The sequence below is a fragment of the Periplaneta americana genome, chromosome 15 (genome assembly GCF_040183065.1).
Source record: "Periplaneta americana isolate PAMFEO1 chromosome 15, P.americana_PAMFEO1_priV1, whole genome shotgun sequence".
NCBI classification, from domain to species: domain Eukaryota; kingdom Metazoa; phylum Arthropoda; class Insecta; order Blattodea; family Blattidae; genus Periplaneta; species Periplaneta americana.
Window position 1 is genome coordinate 172764223 of NC_091131.1, and position 19214 is coordinate 172783436.

The 19214-nt window shown below is 34.3% G+C and overlaps 1 long non-coding RNA gene across 1 annotated transcript in view; it reads left to right on the forward strand.

Moving 5' to 3' along the window:
- Positions 1-1821: 1821 nt before the first annotated feature.
- Positions 1822-19214, forward strand: part of LOC138715540 (uncharacterized) — a 103021-nt gene continuing 85628 nt past the window's right edge. The window contains exons 1-3 of the long non-coding RNA XR_011336398.1: positions 1822-2118; positions 3563-3664; positions 12976-13061. This is a non-coding gene — a long non-coding RNA (uncharacterized lncRNA). The remainder of the gene's footprint in view (positions 2119-3562; positions 3665-12975; positions 13062-19214) is intronic.

The window sequence follows — 19214 nt, forward strand, 5'->3', positions numbered from 1 at the left end:
TATATATATTTATTATAATGCATAATTGGTCCATTTTTTAAAATGTCATTGTTGTTGAGCTTCGGAAATAATTTTGCCAACATTCCATTTCCGTCAGATTATCACTGAATGGTTTCAAATAGTGAAACCTCGTTGCGAAGTGAGAAAAACCAATAAAATATACTATGGTCCAATAGACCCTGCATGCTCGGTTAAGACTTTAAAGAAGTAAAAGTGTTCTAGAACATTTGTGAAAAATACTACAATATTTTCCTTCTCCCTGACTATAAAAAACGCAGAAATTAACAAAGTCATGAAATTTCAAGTAGGTAGAAATTATAGTTTTAATTTCATTCACAAAAATAGTAGTGCCAGGGCCCGACGGACCCTGGTTGCCCAGAGAAGGGTTAAACCTGAGAATGTAGACAAAATAATAAAATGGCTACCTGTGTTCTACATAACATGATATTGTACAGAGATGAGGAAGTGTGTGATGAACTCTTGTCATCTCCAGAAGCCTTTGTGAACCTAACCAGTGAGATACAGAGCAACACAGAAACAAATGTGAATGCCTCAAGTCGTTGCTCACGAGAATTTAGAGACAGATTTAAAGAATATTTCAACAGAGACTATGTTACACAAGGGGAATAGACGAGCAGTAGAGTTTTAAGACCCTTAACCATTTTTAAATTTATTACCATTTTGGAGCAAATGTAACAGATATTGTTTGAACAAATCATAATTAATATGGTAAGGAATTGCATATAGAATATGATAATAAGATTGTAATTATTTTATTTATTTGGAGAGTTTAGAATAAAGCCCGGTTCAGACGGTGCGTGTTTCTGTGATGGATTCCAAGGTGGCTGCGTGGATGGGTCGCCTGCCTGGTTACTCACTGGAAGTAATGCGCTCTGGTGGCTCCGTGGATGGCTAGCTTGCTGGATTTCGAGGGTAGGTTCCTTGCTATTTTTCGTGTTGGTTTGCAGGCTGGAAACCAAAGATGATCATATAATATCACCACTGAAACCATGTCGCCATGTTCGTTGTTTTCTAACTAAACCTGTTTTTTCCATATTTTCTAGTTTCTAAGAAACAACAATTAAATATCGGACTTTAGCTGTTTTGCACTTATGGCTTAATTACTTTATTACGACATTTACTACTGTTAATGTAGGTCTTTAGTTGTTTTCCACTCACAGTTTAGTTTCTTTCTGACCATGAGTGTTGGCAACAGATGAAGCAGCAGATGATTTTCCAATTTGAACTGTGAAAAGAGCCAGCTCCGTGTGAACAACTACCATCACCGTAGGCAACACTGGAGCCAGCCAGTCAGCACGCAGGCTACCCATCCGCGCAGCCACCTTGGAATCCATCACAGAAACACGCACTGTCTGAACCAGGCTTAAGTTAGGTTAACGCATGTTTCCTTCATTTATTTAATAGTAATTTATAGTATAAGAGTGTAAAATTTGATTTTATAGCTTGGGCGATAATTTCCACGAGTGCATAAAATCTCTTCACTCTCATGTGCTATACAATATTTTATCCATTACTGGTATCTAAATTCAGTTTTAAATTGTACGCCTTTTCTTTGTCATGTGTTGTTTGTGAACAAGTTATAAATGAATGAATGTAAGTTATGGATTTTATGGTTGCTAATGTGAAAAAGTTTTTAATTCAGTGCTGTGAAAAAAGCCATTGTTTAGGTTGCTAAGAACAATGAAATTAAGACCAGTTTTGATACCAGTTATGGATAAAATATTTAATAGTAAGGCATTTGTGTAATGCATTGCATATCATTGCATTGTATATTTGTTTGTAACTCAAGTGATGAATTTTATATGCATGTAAATTGAATTAATCTGTTTGTTATATATTGTATACCGGTATTTTTATAGAGCCCACACTCTAGCTCAGTTGGTAGTCTCGCTTGTCTCCTGATCTGAAGTTGCGCTCGGGCTTGGACTGATTAGATACATGGTTGGTTTTTATCCCCCCCCCCCCTTCGAGTTATTTTTTTTTACCACCTTAAAGCAAATTTCAAATAATCTATGATGAATTCTTGGCCTCAGCTCATCTCGCCAAAAATTTGTGTAACTCTTGAGTTGTTCTACATTTTAAAACTTCAGTGCTAATGTAAGTTCTGTGGAATACAATAAGTGTAGTGAATAGTAAATTAAAGTGCAACTTCGCTAATATGTGAAAGGAAAAAAATCAGCTCGGTCTCAATCATTACATTGATCCAGCCACCTTAAATGAGTATATCAAAACAAACTCGTTATATTAGTGTGCAAAATAAATTTTATCAATATGGTACAGTATGCATTCCTTTAACATTTAAAACGTCTTTGTATTACACCAATTTATTAATACTGAAAGTAAGATATTTGTGTTTTGAAAGAAAATTAAAAATCATTATGATAATAATGAATAAATTTGAGTGTAGTACCTATTGGCTTCTTGCTATTCACTAAAAATTCTCCACTATTAGATCCTACATTTGAGAGCTGATGGAGAATTTTGAGTACTAAGTAAAATGTGTTGATTTATTTGTTCTGTTCTATGCTATAACTTACGATATCTTGATCATGAAAGTAGGCCTATTTTTCGTCCTAAAAGAGCTGTCTAGACTCACATGGCTAAAAATTGGTATTTTATTAATAACTAACACATTTTTTTTTTCACAACTTTCAAAATATAAGTTTCAGTTCACAACTAGCTATTATTACCTCAACCTCAAGTTCTGAATTAAGAAAGCTCTTCCCATACTTACTGAGTGAAAGGACTTGATGAATCCCTAGTTTTAGAATTAATTTATTAAACTTCAGAAATCATGCTGAGATATTTAACTTCAGTATTGAGTGTAAAACTTCTATTTCATAATATTCTTATAACATTGAGAATAAGCCGTACATATGTTCTGTTTGTTTTCTTATACTGTATATTGAAATGTTTTTATTCTCATTGTTACAGAGACTTTGTCATGGTGTTTCACGATAAAATAAAGTAGGCCTACTGTATATATTTTCATAAACTTATCGTAATGTAAACTTACTCATTATTAGGGTAAGAACTTTAGACAACTTATAGGATATACCAATGCAGTATTAATAACAATATCACTGTAACATAGGCAAATAAAAACTATTATGACTATTACCTAACACCGGTATGGCCTATATAGACTAGGTTGTAATCTGATATAAAATGTTCAAATATTATGTATGAATATCTTGCCCTACTCATTATTATATCACAAAAAATTGTTACCTTTGACTTCGAATTCAATTTGGAAATATAAGAAATAAGGAAGCATAAAAATGTAACATAAAAAGAAGAAATTTAACAACACAATTTTTTTATTAAACACTATCTTCATCATCTAACATGGTGTTCAGAATTTCTTGAACTCTAAGTTTGAAGGCCCTTCGACCTCTTTCACTAAGTTGTTGCACATCCTCATGTAAACTTTCCAGAAACAATATGGTTGAAGTTTTTTTCCCACTATTTAGTTTTTTTTTTTTTTTTTTTTTTTTAAGTATTCATTTAATATCATTGTCACTTTCCTTCCTCTTTCTAGAAGGTCTCCCATTCATACTCATTGAACTGCAGGTGGAAGCAGAAGTCTCTTCCAGTACAAATTCCACGTCCTGTACTTCCTCCTCTTCTACAACCTGTGAAGGTACGGTACTTCTGGTATGTCTGGTGCTACTTCAGTAGGGGTGTTTGTAAACGAACTGGAAAGAATAATGATATCTGATATAATATGCCTTGTTTATACAATCTTCCTCATTTTTTTTTTCACTAGTTGAATACATCTAAATTGTGGTAGGTTAGGAAAATGAAAAGAACATAACCTAACTTAAATTATTCATGAACTATACTAAACCTAACCTAATATAAATTAATAATAAAACTAACTGAATCTAACAACCTTTTGGTTGTGGTAACCTACCTAACTTAAATTATTCATAAAGTACACTAAAACTAACCTAACATAAATTAATAATAAACCTAGCTGAACCTAACAACCTATTGAGTTGTGGATATTTATCTACATTCCTTACAGACTTAGACCTATAGAAGAAAAGAAAAATATTTTATCTTCTTCCAGCAACAAATGGCTCCAAAAAAATTGAGGGTATCAACGTATACAACCACTTCTTTACTTCCGATGCTCCAGAGCCTGAGGGGAGCACACTGCCTCTTCTACTTCTATACCCAGCCCTCAAAATTTGCCATTTCTTGACACAAGTCTTTGCTGAAACAAAGAATTACATGTCATGCAATTGTTCACATAGCCTACTCTTTGTGACTAAAGAAAACAGAATTGTCCATTAAATGTGTTGACTGAGTGATAGAGGTTAAGTATATGGTATTGCTTTTGATTATGTCATGAGTATAATTACTACTCTTATACAGGGTGATTCACGAGGAAAGGTAAAAAATTTAGGATACGATATCTTAGGCCATTTTGAGTGAAAAAGTTCATATGAACGTAGGTCTGTTTTCGAACGATGGCAGAGCTAGATGCATTTTTTTGGTAAAACGTCTCGCCCCAATGTGAATCAGTCATTACCATATGCTGCTGACATGAGACAAGGTCACCCATTGATCGCAATGAATGACGTAACACTGGAATCTGCATTGTGAGCGATGTAGATAAGAGAAGAGAAACAAACTGGGTGGTGAGGCATTACAAATGTCACAACAAATACGCTATCACTTATCAGTTCACAGCAGTTCAGTCAGTTACCTACAGTACAGTAGTTATACAGATACAGTTATCAGAAGTGTTAAGTTGTGTTTTTCAAGATGCCTTATAAGTTTTCGACTACAGAATACGCCGATATTGTGTATGTTTATGGTTTGTGCAATGGAAGTACCTTGCGTGCCATCGCTGAATATTAACGACACTTTCCGAACAGAAGGGTACCATATTGAAGAGTATTTACTGTCTATGAGGTTGGATGAAAGACTTGGTATAGCAAAGGAACGGGGAAACGAGAGAGGCGCTAATCGATCGTATTTTGGATGCGGCATAAAGAACAACGTGCAACTCTCCCGAGTGATAAGCGCAATTTACGCCCGAGCGCAACAGTGCATTGAAGCAAAAGGAGGTACCTTTGAAAATGTGCGAAAACATCGACCCCGACATCTAGAATATTAGGTATGTATGCATACGTGAATATTACACTTGTATCTGTTTTACCTCTTTTTTCGTGTTATATGCAATTCTATGTTTTTTTTTTTAATCTGTACTGTCTATTGTAATTGGGGCTTTGCCCTGTTATGGACATAAATAGATAAATAAATAAATAAATCAGAAACTGTTTTGTGTTGAGAAATTCACTGAATTACTGCAATGTGAATTTTCTATTTCCGTTTTGCATGTATTTATCAACATTCACATCACGGTCTAGGCACTGAACAATATCACTTTCCGAATACAGAACCAATAAGTTTGACAATCGATCCTGTGTCATTGTTGACCGAAGCCATTTGTTTATTCTGCGCATTGTTGAGAAAGTCCTTTTGCATGTTTCGCTGTTTTAAGGCAGCATTAATGCTATTAACATTTGGAAGAACATCAGCTGTTATTTTATCCAGAAGTTCACTTATTATTACTTGCAAAGTGTCCTCTTTGAGTTTAGTGCTTACCACATTCCTAGCAATATCTATATCAGCATCTAACATTCTCTTATTTGTTTGTGGCACTGAATAATGAATGATCAATAAAATATCTTGCGCCTTCTCAATATCTCAATCTCAAAAATTCTTCACATGACATTACTAATATCATACCTCCATCTGAAAATCTCATTTCTGCTAATAGCATGTCAAGTACGGGTAATACAAACACTTAAGCTATTTCTTACTCTGTGTTGCTGCGCTGTCAGCCCTTCCTGTATCTTTGCCCCACAGTTTCACTAACAACATAGTCATCAAATTTTTTTTGAAATTGTGCGAGGTCGTTTTAGTCTGTATTTACATCTTTCTTGCTCTGTAAATGTGTCATTCTCTTTCAAAATATCTTTAGGAAAATGTTGTAAATTATTATTGTTACAATATTCTATTACTTCTTCCCACATCTCCAACCACATCTTTTCATTCCTACTTGACTCCAAATTTCCAATAGCCCCTTGAACTGCCAGATTGCAGGAAGCAATACATGAATAGAGACGCTGTAGTGATCTACGTACAACATTTGTATTTGAAAAATGATGTTCTAAAATATCAGAAACACAAGGAAATCTGAGGATTGAATATTTTGTAGCAGTTCTTTAGCAATTGAACATCTTGGGTGTCTTAAGTTACTAGATGTATTCTTTAGCACCCTTACTATTGCAGGATATGTTGCTTTAATGGAAATCAAAGCCCAGCGAGTATTACTGAGTTTGTTGATTTCATGCTTATTTATTTTAAGCTTTTTCTGAATATCCACAAATTGCACATGGATATCGGGATGAGAGAAAATTTCATATAATGACTCATTATATTAAATCCATAACAAGCAAGTAGAAACTATAACAAGATTTAATTTGTGAGCCATGCAGTGTATGTAAGATGCATACTTGAGGTTTTCAAGAACTAAAGCCTGCAATCCACTATTAACACCCGCCATAACAGCATCATAAGATTGCCCAATCATTAATGCTGTGATCCCCAAATTCTTAACATGTGACTGAAATTATGTGCACTACCAGTACATGAAGTTGAAACGTCTCCCATTCCTAATAAGTTTTCCTTTACAGCAGATCCCTTAGCTATCTAACACATATAGCCTACTCGTCTCTTGGCACTTATGAGACTTAGCTTCATCCACAAGAAGTGCATAAAACCCCGCATCATTAATTTCTTCAACAATTTTTGTCACTGTTTCATTATAACATATCTCTAACAATTCGTTCTGTACAGTTCCACTGGTTAGATTATAATAACAACTGAATTTACTTTTGAAATGTTCGTGTTTCGAAAAAATTTCACGTAACTCCAGAAAGGTTCCTTTACTGCACGATTCTTCACCATCATTATGTCCTCTTATACCTAAACCCTGCTTTGCTAAGTACAACAGTATGTCAATTATCTTAAATAAATACTGTCTATTTTTGTTAATCAGATCCTTGTGTGAACTGAAAATCTGTGTGATTACTGATGCTTAGAATGTTCCGTATTAGTCCATTTAGTAACTGAAAACAAATGAGATGAACTTATCGCGTGTTTACTAAGTTTTTCTGATATTTTCTTCCAGTTGTGAGTGCCCTTTTTGGTAAATAAACATTCTTTACCAGAACTCGAAAACTGTCTGCAAGGAAAACAAAATACAGCATCTTTCTCCACACTGTACTCTAGCCATTCAGATTTACTGTACCATGAAGTTGTAAAACTTCTCTCAATACCAGCATATTCACTTTGGGGAAACTCCGAGACAACTGGCCTGGAAGCGCCACTAATAAGATTGCCAAGATCAGAAATATCTATTTCACTGACTGCATGGTCACTAGCACTAGCAATAGGTTGATCATCACACAGTACTGGTTACACTAGCATTAGCATCAGTAGTGGTGCTGATAGTGGTAGTGATTACTTATGTTGCAACTGGAGCATTTTTAACACTAGTTAACTCATTTTTAGATTTTTGTACACTGACAAAGAATGAACGAATGTCTCACAAACTCATTGCCCCGAAATCTCTCGCACAGCTGGCAATCATAATAATGGTGTATTGACAGTACAGAGTCACAGTTCCGTGTTTGTTGTGCATTGTTGTCACTGATCGGTATTTTTATAACATATTCACAACAATATATTGAAAGTAAAATTGTAACAAAATATACAGACAGTTTTACATTTAATTTATCTGTTTATTTCAAAAAGCAAGATATCATGAAATATAAATTCAAATTATTTTTATTTAATCTCGTCTTTAAGTTTATTTACACATTATACTGGAATCACTTTTCTTTTTTTCTGCATTGTTGTGCAGTATGTTATTCATATTTCTCCAATGCTTCTATTCCTCAAATGATGTATAGAAATTCTTATACATTCAGAAATTTAAAATAAATATTATAGTCCAGACACATGCTCTAAAGACTTAATTCGTCAATTTAAGTACAGAAACGTGATCAGAAACAAAACCAAGAAAAATCTTTTGAATGCAATATTTTCTAACATTAATAAAAAAAAAATAAGAGTTCAGACAAGTTTTGGGGGGGGGGGGCAGTGCCCCCACCATAACTCCATCTATGGTCCTATATATGTCATTTCAAACTTGAATTTTAAATTTCTGACCACCCAGTTCCCCTCAGGATATAACATACCGTAAAATGCAGGTGATCACTTAAAACAGATAAACTTCACTCTGCTTGGACTTAGAGAGTTGTTTCAGGACTTAAAAGAAAGCTAATTCATTGTTCAACAATTTTGAGTGAGGAAATTAAAAAAGTAATATTTCATTTATTTAAAAAATAAAAAAGCTATTTTAAAACTATTTTTTTATAATTATATATTAGAAAAATCATAAAAATTGTAAATTAACAGATAACAAAATTCCATCTCTCCAAATCACTCGTTCGTAGGCTATGTCTTCATCATGCCATGCATATTTGAAGTATTTATCTTTAATGGCTACAGAGTTTTTACAGTTTCATCATCATCATCATCATCATCATCATCACTGGCTCAACAACCCATTGAGAGTCCTAGCCTTCCTCAGTATTTTATTCCAGCCGTCTCTACTTCTGGCCTTGACTGCCCACATTCGTGCACCAATAAAGTTGGCATCCTCGTATACATTATCCTCCCATCTGCTCCTCGGTCTTCCTTTGGATCTGCTTCCTCCAGGATTGGATGTAAAGGCTCTTTTAGCGGGTCTAGTATCATCCATTCTTACCAGGTGTCCAGCCCACTGCAATCGACCAATTTTAATAACTGTTATAATGTCTGGCTCCTTAAACAGATCGTATATTTCTTTATTATATCTAATTCTCCATTCATTATTTATTTTGACGGGTCCATAAATTGCTCTCAGAATTTTCCTCTCGAAGATACTAAGTCTTCTGATGTCCTGTTTGTTCATAGTCCAAGTTTCCAAGGCATACGTCAACACCGGCCTAATAAGCGTCTTATGTATTCTTATTTTACTTGAGATGGTTAAGAATTTCGATTTAATATATTTCAGTAATCCAAAGTAACATTTATTTGTTATAGATATTCTTCTCTTAATTTCAGGACTGATGTTGTCATTATTGATCATGGAGCCAAGATATATAAATTTTTTTACATATTCAAATTTGTAATTTTCAATTGTAAGATAAGTCGGTGCTTTATTAATAATACTTCCTTTGCGGCTGGAGATCATGTATTTAGTCTTGCTCTCATTAACTCTCAATCCCATTATCTTTGCTGCCTTTTCCAGGGAGATAAATGCCTCTTCTAGTGCTTTCTGTGACCTAGCAATAATATCTAGGTCGTCTGCGAATGCCAGAACTTCAACAGACTTATAATAATATTGTATTAGTTGTCTGTATTCCTGATTCTCTTATCGCTTTTTCCAAGGCTGTGTTAAATAGCAAGCAGGCCAATGCATCTCCTTGTCTTATACCTCTGTTGGTTTCAAATTCCCCTGATAAGTCTGACTGGATCTTAATACAGTTTATAGTTTCTTTCATTGTCATCTGGGCAAGTCTAATGAGTTTATTAGGTATTTTCAGTGCTGCCATTGCTTGATATAGTTGTTGCCTATTAATAGTATCATACGCCATTTGGAAGTCAATGAATAGATTGTGTGTCGTTACATCGTATTCGTTAGTTTTACCTAAAATTTGTCTGAGTGTATATATCTGTTCTATTGTCGATCTGTTGGGCCTAAAAAGCCACATTGGTAGTTTCAGATTTCTCTTTCTGTATATTTAGATAGTCTTTTATAAAGAACATTTGAGAGAATTTTATAGACATTGCTCAGCAGACTGATGCCTCTATAATTGCTACATTCCAAGGGGTTCCCTTTTTTTTAGTATAGGACATATAATACTGATTTTCTAATCTTTTGGCATGGTTTAATATGTCCAAACTACTTACAGATCTGTTACTAAATCTACGTATTACTCTGTGAAGAGATTTATTAAATCTACATACTTAGACTTTAACAAACAAAATTTAATAACACAATCCCAAGGGAAAAAATGGAACTTTCTGCATCAAAATCCACAGTTAATTCCCGATTTACCACGAAAATCGTCTGTAACTGCATTTAGATTGGCAACAGGCCATGATTGTTTGGCTAAACACCTGCATAGAATTGGAATATATCAGTCCCCTAACTCAACTCAAACCAAGAAATGGATTCGGAACACCTCAAATCTGTTCTTCATTGGCTGGTCATGATAATATCTTTGAAAAATATTGGAGTGCAAGAGGTCAAATGACTTTATTGTCAAACGCCTGGCATTAGAAAACAACAACTTATTCACTTCAACAATTAAATGCATACAACTATTGACATTAATTTACCATAAATGTTATAGAAAGCATTCTATTGGAGGTGTAGCCAGTCGTACGTTAATATATTCTTTCTGAATGCATTTTTCAGAGTATGATACAATAAAATTCATCGAAGCTGGGAAATGTCATTTTGAAGTTAATTAAAATTAACTGATTCCTCCTTGTGCAACTAGTTAAACAACACATGAAAAGTTCCTTGTAATAAAGGACTGTTGACTATTGGATGTACTCAATGTCTTCATCTTTACTTTGTTTATCAATAACTGCATTTCGAAGTACACTAGTATTGCACAGTGATTAGCATCTATGGTGACTGTCCACCTCAAATCCTTCCGTCTGTCTTTCATCCGCTCGTGTGGCCTCAGAATGGTGCAGCCGCCGCGCGACTGCCGTTCCGCAGACATTCCGCTCGTGTGAACCGGGCCTAAAGTGGTGCCCTTCTTTGTCTCACTAATAAGTTGATGTAAAGCAGTGCCCATTCATTTCAGAACATGGTTCACCCATTCCTCTTTCTCAATGGGGTGACTGTCTCCATATACATTTAGCCCGACCAGTTCTTTGAAAGCTTTGGAATCCCCATCACTGAGTATTGTTGTATATCTAAATCCATGGCCAACAGATCTTGTCCACAAGCGTACAGCAGCTTCTCGTTCCATGGCAGGAGAGGAACCAATATAGTTTATGATACAATCTGGTTTATGGCCTTCAAACAAAAAGTGAAATTCTGCACTGTTCCCATGAAGCTTTTCTTTGCTACTGAACATCTTTGGCTGTTTTCGATAAAACAACAAAATCTGTCACATATCCTGTGACTACATCAGTCACACAACCGACACCAAAGTTTGAGGTATGGCCTCGTTTGTTCCAAGTACCATCGAAACTGACCATAATATTATGTAGCTGTCTCTCCAGTCCATACTCACACACCAGTCCGTGGGTATCAAGCACTTCTTGTCTAGGATAAGCTAGAACATCTGTACTAGTGTGTGTAGCAGTAACACATATTTTACTTAGATGATCATTGTATGCAGTTTCAGACAATGGGTTCATATCCATGACCATTGCGAAATTTTCTTGTACCATGTGACCTTTTCCAATTTCGGAAAATGCTCGTACAATCCTGCGTTTGACATCAAAAGCAAAGCTTGAAGTATCATCACACTTTACTCTACTTGATGAAGTAACATTTCCTCCAAAGCCACAATCTTCGCATAGAAAACCAGTGTGTGACTATAACCACGAGAAGAACTTATTTCAAGATTTGCCCTGCCTCCACACTTACATCCCAGCCTCCCAACTAATTCAAATAGTTTATTTTTAGATAAAAATAAATAATTGGGACCCTCAATATCATTAAGCCTACCATTACTGTTTCCACATTTTGAAAAATATTAAAAACTAGTCATACCTGTGCGCTTCACTGCAGTTGTTAGAAATAAATATGAAGTAATTACATAATTAAAATAGGACATTTGGTCCAGGGAACATCCGTGTTTGATAGGAGGATAAATTGTTTAATATGTTACTTAATTGAAATTGTATTTAAATAATTAAAATACGATCATTTTGGTCCAGAGAGCAGTCATTTCCTGCAAGGATAATTCTTTTAACACATGCTTAAATATATAACACTAGTAAGTTGCCCATTTATCAATCTTCTGTAATAAAGTGTTAAAAGTAGTGTACACAAGACTCAAGATGGACTGTAATATTCCATCTGACGTATTATCGTAATTCATAAAATAATGCTTATTACATTAGCTTTCATCAATATTTTTCATAGCAATACAGTCCTGGCCTTATAAATGAGAAGAGAAGTGTAGACGTATAATTACTGTGTAACTAAAGCCTCAACCATGTTGGCTTTCTGAAAAATCTGGCGGAAAAACTATAACCACACAAACTTTGGCAAACATTGACCATTCTGTTTCATGTGCTCTGGAAATATAACTTAACAATATGAAATATGGCCCATTTTGTTCTGTTCAAATAATGGTTGGCATATCCCATTTTGATTAATTCATTAATAATATATCCCATTTTGATCTATGTACTGATTTTCTCCATGCATTTTATACATCTAAAATAAACCATTTTGAAACTGAACCTTTCTCTGTATAAAGTCTTCAACCCAAACTTGCCCATGACGTCAGTAATTCATTTTCTAAAAAAAAGTCACATGGCCCATTTTGATCTCAGGCACCTCATTTGAAAAGAGTAAAATCCTGTCTTAGAAATACAATGAAAGAAGAGGGACTGATCGCATTAGCCATGTTGTCCATTGAAAAGACTATGTTAAACGATATTAATAAGAAGGTGATTCAAAAGTCTGCAACCTATAAGACAAGGCGAATGGAACTAATCTTTAAATAAGGAAGTTGCATGATTTATAATGTATGCAGCCCCTCTGAATTCAATACCCACGAGCCACAACTGTTATTATATTTTGTCTTAAATTTTCATTATTTCTTGTACTTCCATTTGCAGATGGTGTCCAGATGATAACCCTCTGAAACAGTCAACATATCACATGAAGGGCCTGGATGCACTGGTTCTAGTGGATGAAAAAGATGGTACTTTGACTTTTTAAAGTATATCTTTCATTTGTAGCATTTCTCTGTTATGTATAATAAAAAACCACCGATTTTCTAATTAGTTGTGAAGATTGTTCCACTCAGTGCAACATCTGGAAAAAGGGACTAAAAAGTGAAGATTCCATGTATGAACAATCTAAGCATTGTTTACGAAGTTTTTCTTTCTCCTTCACCTACACACTGCAGACAATGATCGTGAAGCAATTGAAAGGAATGGTGGAAGGCCATGTATGGAATTCTATTCTATCTTTACCACATCAAAATAACATCTTTCCAAGGTTACTTTGATTTCTGGGAACAAAAATAAGTCGCATGGTGCTAAGATCGGTGATTACCTGACTACAATAGATGAGACAACACATATTTTTTTTGTGCTGATCAGAAACTTCCTAGTAATGAAAGCCTTGTGACGTATTGTGTAGTCAGGCAATAGGAACAAACTGTTTTCTTCTTGACACTTACACTGTACACAATGGAATCTCAAAGTTTCCAGATAATAGTAACTGCCTGGTCACTGGTCACAAGCATTTTGTGCACAGCTCTCTTGCTGCCATACAAAATAACTTACAGCCTTGTTTATTTTTTATACAGCCGAACCTCATACAACATATTACTATGATGTACCGAAGTACATATGGAGTTTCAGTGCAGTAATTCTGCATCTCCATATGGTAAAGAATTGGTACAACAGAAAAAAAATTCTCTCTGGCACCAAGACTAGAACTCAGGTTTCCAGCTTTATGTGCTGGTGCTTTATCCACTAAGCCACAGAGAAAAGAGAGAATTTATCTCTGTTCTGCCGATTCTTCGCCATCTCAATACAACAGTTTTCTGGGGACTAGAAAAATTGTATTATATTAGGTTTATTGTTGTATTGAAGGATTATGAAATTTTTCCCAAATTTTCTGTTGTGAAAGAGAGAGTACAGTAGAAATAGCTATGAAACATTACATACTGTGAAATAACATTTGATTACCAGCACTGTGTTTGATTTTTCTTCTACAGCTGGCACTTTAATGAAAGTAATCCCATGTCTGACTTTAAAACGTTGTAGCCAACTGTTGTTTGCTTTGAAGTTCGACTCACATTGACAAAATTAACTGCTTTTGACATACAATAGGGCCTGTATGACACTTCTGCCCAGCTGAACTGTAAATTTTATGTTCTTTCTTTGTTTCATTCTTGCTTTATGACACGCACACACACACAGTATATAAGAGAGACCTATAGTTCTTCTCACACATTTCCTTCTCAAATGGCGTCAGTTTATGATGACCTTCAATGTAGCACTTTTAAGAACAATCTCTCTTAGGATTCATATTCACCTCTGGTAGATGACAGCACCAGTTGATACCTCGTAACACTAGTCCCTTGTTTCAGTTGCCGCACTGTGTGATCTAGTACTTGGAACATTTGGACGAACTTTTTTGTACCAAAAAGGCAAATATATTTGTTTAATATTCTGTCCTATACTTAGCCTTCATCTGTCATTTTTAAAGGTCTGACAGCCATTTTTAAAATGCTATGCACAGCTCTTTTAAACTGTCACAGCCAGTAAAACTTGGGTTTTCTCAGAACTACGTTTGTGATCAATAAAAGGCCCCTAGGGGCTTCTATTTGCTTTGATTTATATGAAACTTTTCAGCATGCTCCAGTGGGTACAGTACACAAAGTTGTGCATGAAATCAGCTCTTCATTATAAACATTTCATCATATAGATTTTTAACTTTAAAAAAATCAAAGAATATTTTTTATTTTTTTATTTACTTTTATTTATTTAATGCAGGGCTGTAGAGTTTATCTTTAGCCTGATAAAGACAACATGCAATAGTGTGAGATAAGTAAATAAATAAACAGTGAGAAGAGTACAAAAATAGTTCATCTCAGCAAGAATGATGGAATTTGGATGGCCATCATCTTCTCTCTTGCTTCCCAATACTTCTCTACCAGTGCATCAAAGAATATTATCGAGTAAAAATTATGATTTCTATTAAAATTTTTATCTCATTAATCAATACTCAAATCTAAAAATTCATGCACAGTTTTCCTAATCATGAGATGTAATTTTAAAAATGCAAGTAAAAAATCTGAAGCTGTGAGGAATGTTTTGAATTTATACATAATTTAATTAAAATAAGTGAACATTATTACCTAAGGAACTAATTGAAACTTTATGAAATTTGTTACTATCATTTAAATGTACAGACACAAGAAACACAACGAATTTGGAAGCAATTTATAAAAAAATTTTAAAAGTTTCTAAACTCAGTCCCAGTGACCCTTTATAGGAACAATGGAATGATTTGAAATCACAATAAAAACAGAGGACAGTATAAACTATAAGTACAGTAACAACTCACACTTGGCAGTTGGTGTCAAACATGTAAAGGAAAAATATCCAGATTGTACACGGTTTGTTCCCCACAGCTTGGCAGATCATGTGTGACTGTATTGGACATGCCTTAGATATCACAGAAAATGCTCCAAGAAAACAAAATTCTTGGAATCGATTTATTGCAACAGATAGCTCTGAAACAGAGTACTGAATTACGGAATGGGAATGCAAAGAAACTGTGGTTTCAGAAATAATTAAAAGAAAAAAAATGGGGGGTTATAGATCTAGATTCATTTTCCGGGCTGAGAGGCCCTGGTCTATTGGTTGGTTTTATACCAGACGTTTCTTCTGCAACTGCGGCAGACATCTTCAGTGGAGTGGTATCCGAGGTCGCAAGACTCTTCTCGGCGTACCTGAGGCAACTGTTCATGGATATGTATGGTTAGTTGGGAGACTGGAGGGAAAAAGACCTTTGGGGAGACCAAGACATAGATGGGAGGATAATATCGTCGTGTGAATGCTAGAACTAGATAACTCGAAATTAGCGTTTTTTAGTTACCTCTTTTATAGCGCAAGAATCGAATAAAATGTAATGCAAGAACTTGGTAACTGATCAAACGATACCAGCGGCATCTATTTTCCATTATAACAAATAGGTAAATGAAAACGAGACATATTCCTTAGTGCAATAAATAAGTAAATAGGCAATGTCACAAAATATGAAAAATCAAGTTACCTAGTTCTTGCACTCACATGACAATATAAAAATGGATTTGAGAGAGGTGGGATATGATGGTATTGAATGGATTAATCTTGCTCAGGATAGGGACTGATGCGAGCTTATGTGAGGGTGGCAATGAACCTCCAGTTCTCTAAAAGCCATAAGTATGCTTAAGAATTCTTTTGGTATAAGTCTCCTTTTCTGTAGGCCTATACAATTCCCTTGTGACTTCATGAATAGAATTATTAAAAAGAATGGAGACAAGCTTGTTATTGTTCTGTGGCCCCTTGTGTTACAGTGCAGTCTTCGTATGACATGTTGAAGTACACATTCTTGTTACTGACCATATTTTGTAAAATATAATTAAATAATATGTGAATTCATTGTTTGGTTGGTTCTTTTAGGGCCATTCATTCTCATTGTTCTTTCTGACTTTTCATTGTGTAGTGCAACAGTACGTTTTAAACTGTGCATATTTTTTACATTTAAGATGGTTTCATCTGTATGTTGGAGTTTAGAATGTCATTTGTGCCCCTCGTATTGTCTATTTACAACCTGAGCTTCAAGTTTAAAAATTAATAAACATGTGGCACAACAGCCTGTAGAGGATCAAGGCCGACTGCTGACAAAGGTGAACGATCATCCGACTAGTATGGGGATAGCTTATGGCCCAAAGTGTTATGAACTGAAATTGCATTTATATTTTTTATTTATTCTTGAGTCTGTAAGGCTACTTAAAAGAAAGTAGTGAGTTTTGTCGCAAACATACAAATAACCAAATTTTGAATAAATTAGACCTACTTGAGGTTTTCTGGAAACATATTCCTTGATACTTCGTACATGGTTCTGAAATGTACTGATGACAGGAAATGAATTTGGTAATTCTCTAAAAGAATTACACCGAAGGAGACACATCTGCCTTTGCTCCCTTCTTGTTAAACAGACGAGAGGTTCAGGACGCAATACTAGGGAAGCAGACCATTTCCCTAGTAATTCGTTCTGGACCTCTCGCATGTTATTTTGGTATTTAGTAGTGGAGAGAAAGAGAGATGTACCTCCTTTGATGTTTTTCTGGAGAATTAATTTCAATTTCATTACATTGTTGTCAGTTTAGTCAACTGTCCGAGGACAGGTTGGAGCCCCATAAGTGACACCAGTAAGGTAACACTCATGAGGTAACTAAGCTATGAGATAATGGGGTAGGATGGCCAATTCCTTTCCCTCTTCATTTCATACATCATTGACTAGTAACATATTTCACTAATCGGACTTAAAATGTATACAAATAATAATTATTGTTCTTCCTCTGACACCTATCATCAAGTGAGATGTACTGCCTGATAATAGATGTACAGTATACATCAACCAGAACCTCAATCAGAGATGTTTTGACATTGTGGGTAGTAAAAATATATAAGTAGACAGATTTTGTCTATTCAGAATCCATTGTGTGAAAATTTATGGTGAATAAATATGCAGGTTACGAGACATGCACACTTGCTGCTGCTGCCACTGCTAGTAATTGGGATAACACTGTCAGTTCTTTTGTTTTTATGTTTTAAAGCTATAATTTTTTTACTTAACCCCTATGTGGTTTTATATAGTGTTCCCATCCTAGTGATTAGTTGCTTGCCATTAGATACAAAGTTTCATTCTTCAAAATTCATTGTCCTTGACCATGCTCATACTTTGGATCTAGTTGATTGTAGTAGAACTGAGTTTGCTCCTTTCAAGAAAGAAACTTTACAATAAAAAAAATTTAAAATTATTTTATTTAATCTAATGTTCTTAATGTTACATAAAATTGAAGAATATCAACATACTTTATAAATAATACATAATTTGTAACATATCAAGTCATGACTATAATACTGTTTTAACATTTATCTCTTAAAGGTTAATGGCTTTGCAGTACTCATCTTTGAATAATTTCTATCTGCCTAGTCCCTTGAAATCAATTTTGGGTCCATTATTGTTTTTAATTTACATCAATGATTTAATCTCAACCATACATAAATTATCCCAGGTAATCTTATTTGCAGATGTCAAAAGTGTGATTACGATACAATCACCTTATTAACACATCTAATAGTGTTAAATCTAATGAGTGTATTGTTTAATATAAATAGACTAGCACTCAATGTTGATAATTCCATTGTGGTCAAATTTAGTACCAGTAGCTACATGTAACAGTGCTCAGTTTTTCTACAAGATTAGATTAAACGATATTGATCTCAAACAATCTATAAGCACAATCAAACTGGAAAACCCACATGTAATATATTACTCCTAAATTAAGCTCTCCTTGTTGAAGCATTAAGATCTATATTTTCTGTTAGTGATATAAACATTCCTAAAGTTTTATACTTTGCGTATTTCCGTTGTGTAATGAAATGTGGATTAATATTCTCATCTGAAGCTGAACATATTTTTGTTTTACAAAAGAAAGGTACTGGTATAACGATAGTGACAGTTATGCATAAAAGGACACCATGTGAAAAGATTTTAAAAATTTATAAATATTGACTTTACCTTATGAGTACATTCTTTCCTTTGTAATGTTTTGTGTTAAAACCAAAATACATGTAATACTAATAAAATAATTCATAATTTTAATACAAGACACAAATTAGACCTCCATCTATCCTCTGTTAGTCTCAGCTATTATAAAAAAGGAGTTCACTATTCACTGCCTAACTATCTCAAAGCTTTGAAGATCGAGAGAAAATGTTTAGAACAGAATTAACAAAATTTCTGCATACCGGTACTTATACCTTCTACTCAGTAAATTGATGACTTGTTTATACTTCTAAATTGAATTAATCTGACTTAGTATATTGAATGACATCTGTAAGTTTAAAGCATCATTAAGTATTATTACTACTGCTACAGATAACGATACTTACTGTTATTGCTGTTAGGATGAAATAAGCATTATAATCTTGTATAAATGTTTATTAAGGATTCTGCATGCTGCCATTGCTGCTGGGATAATAGACTGATCATTAAAATATATTAATACATTAAGTTGTTGAATTTTAGTGTTGTTAGTAGGAACTGCACAGTTTGCTCAGTG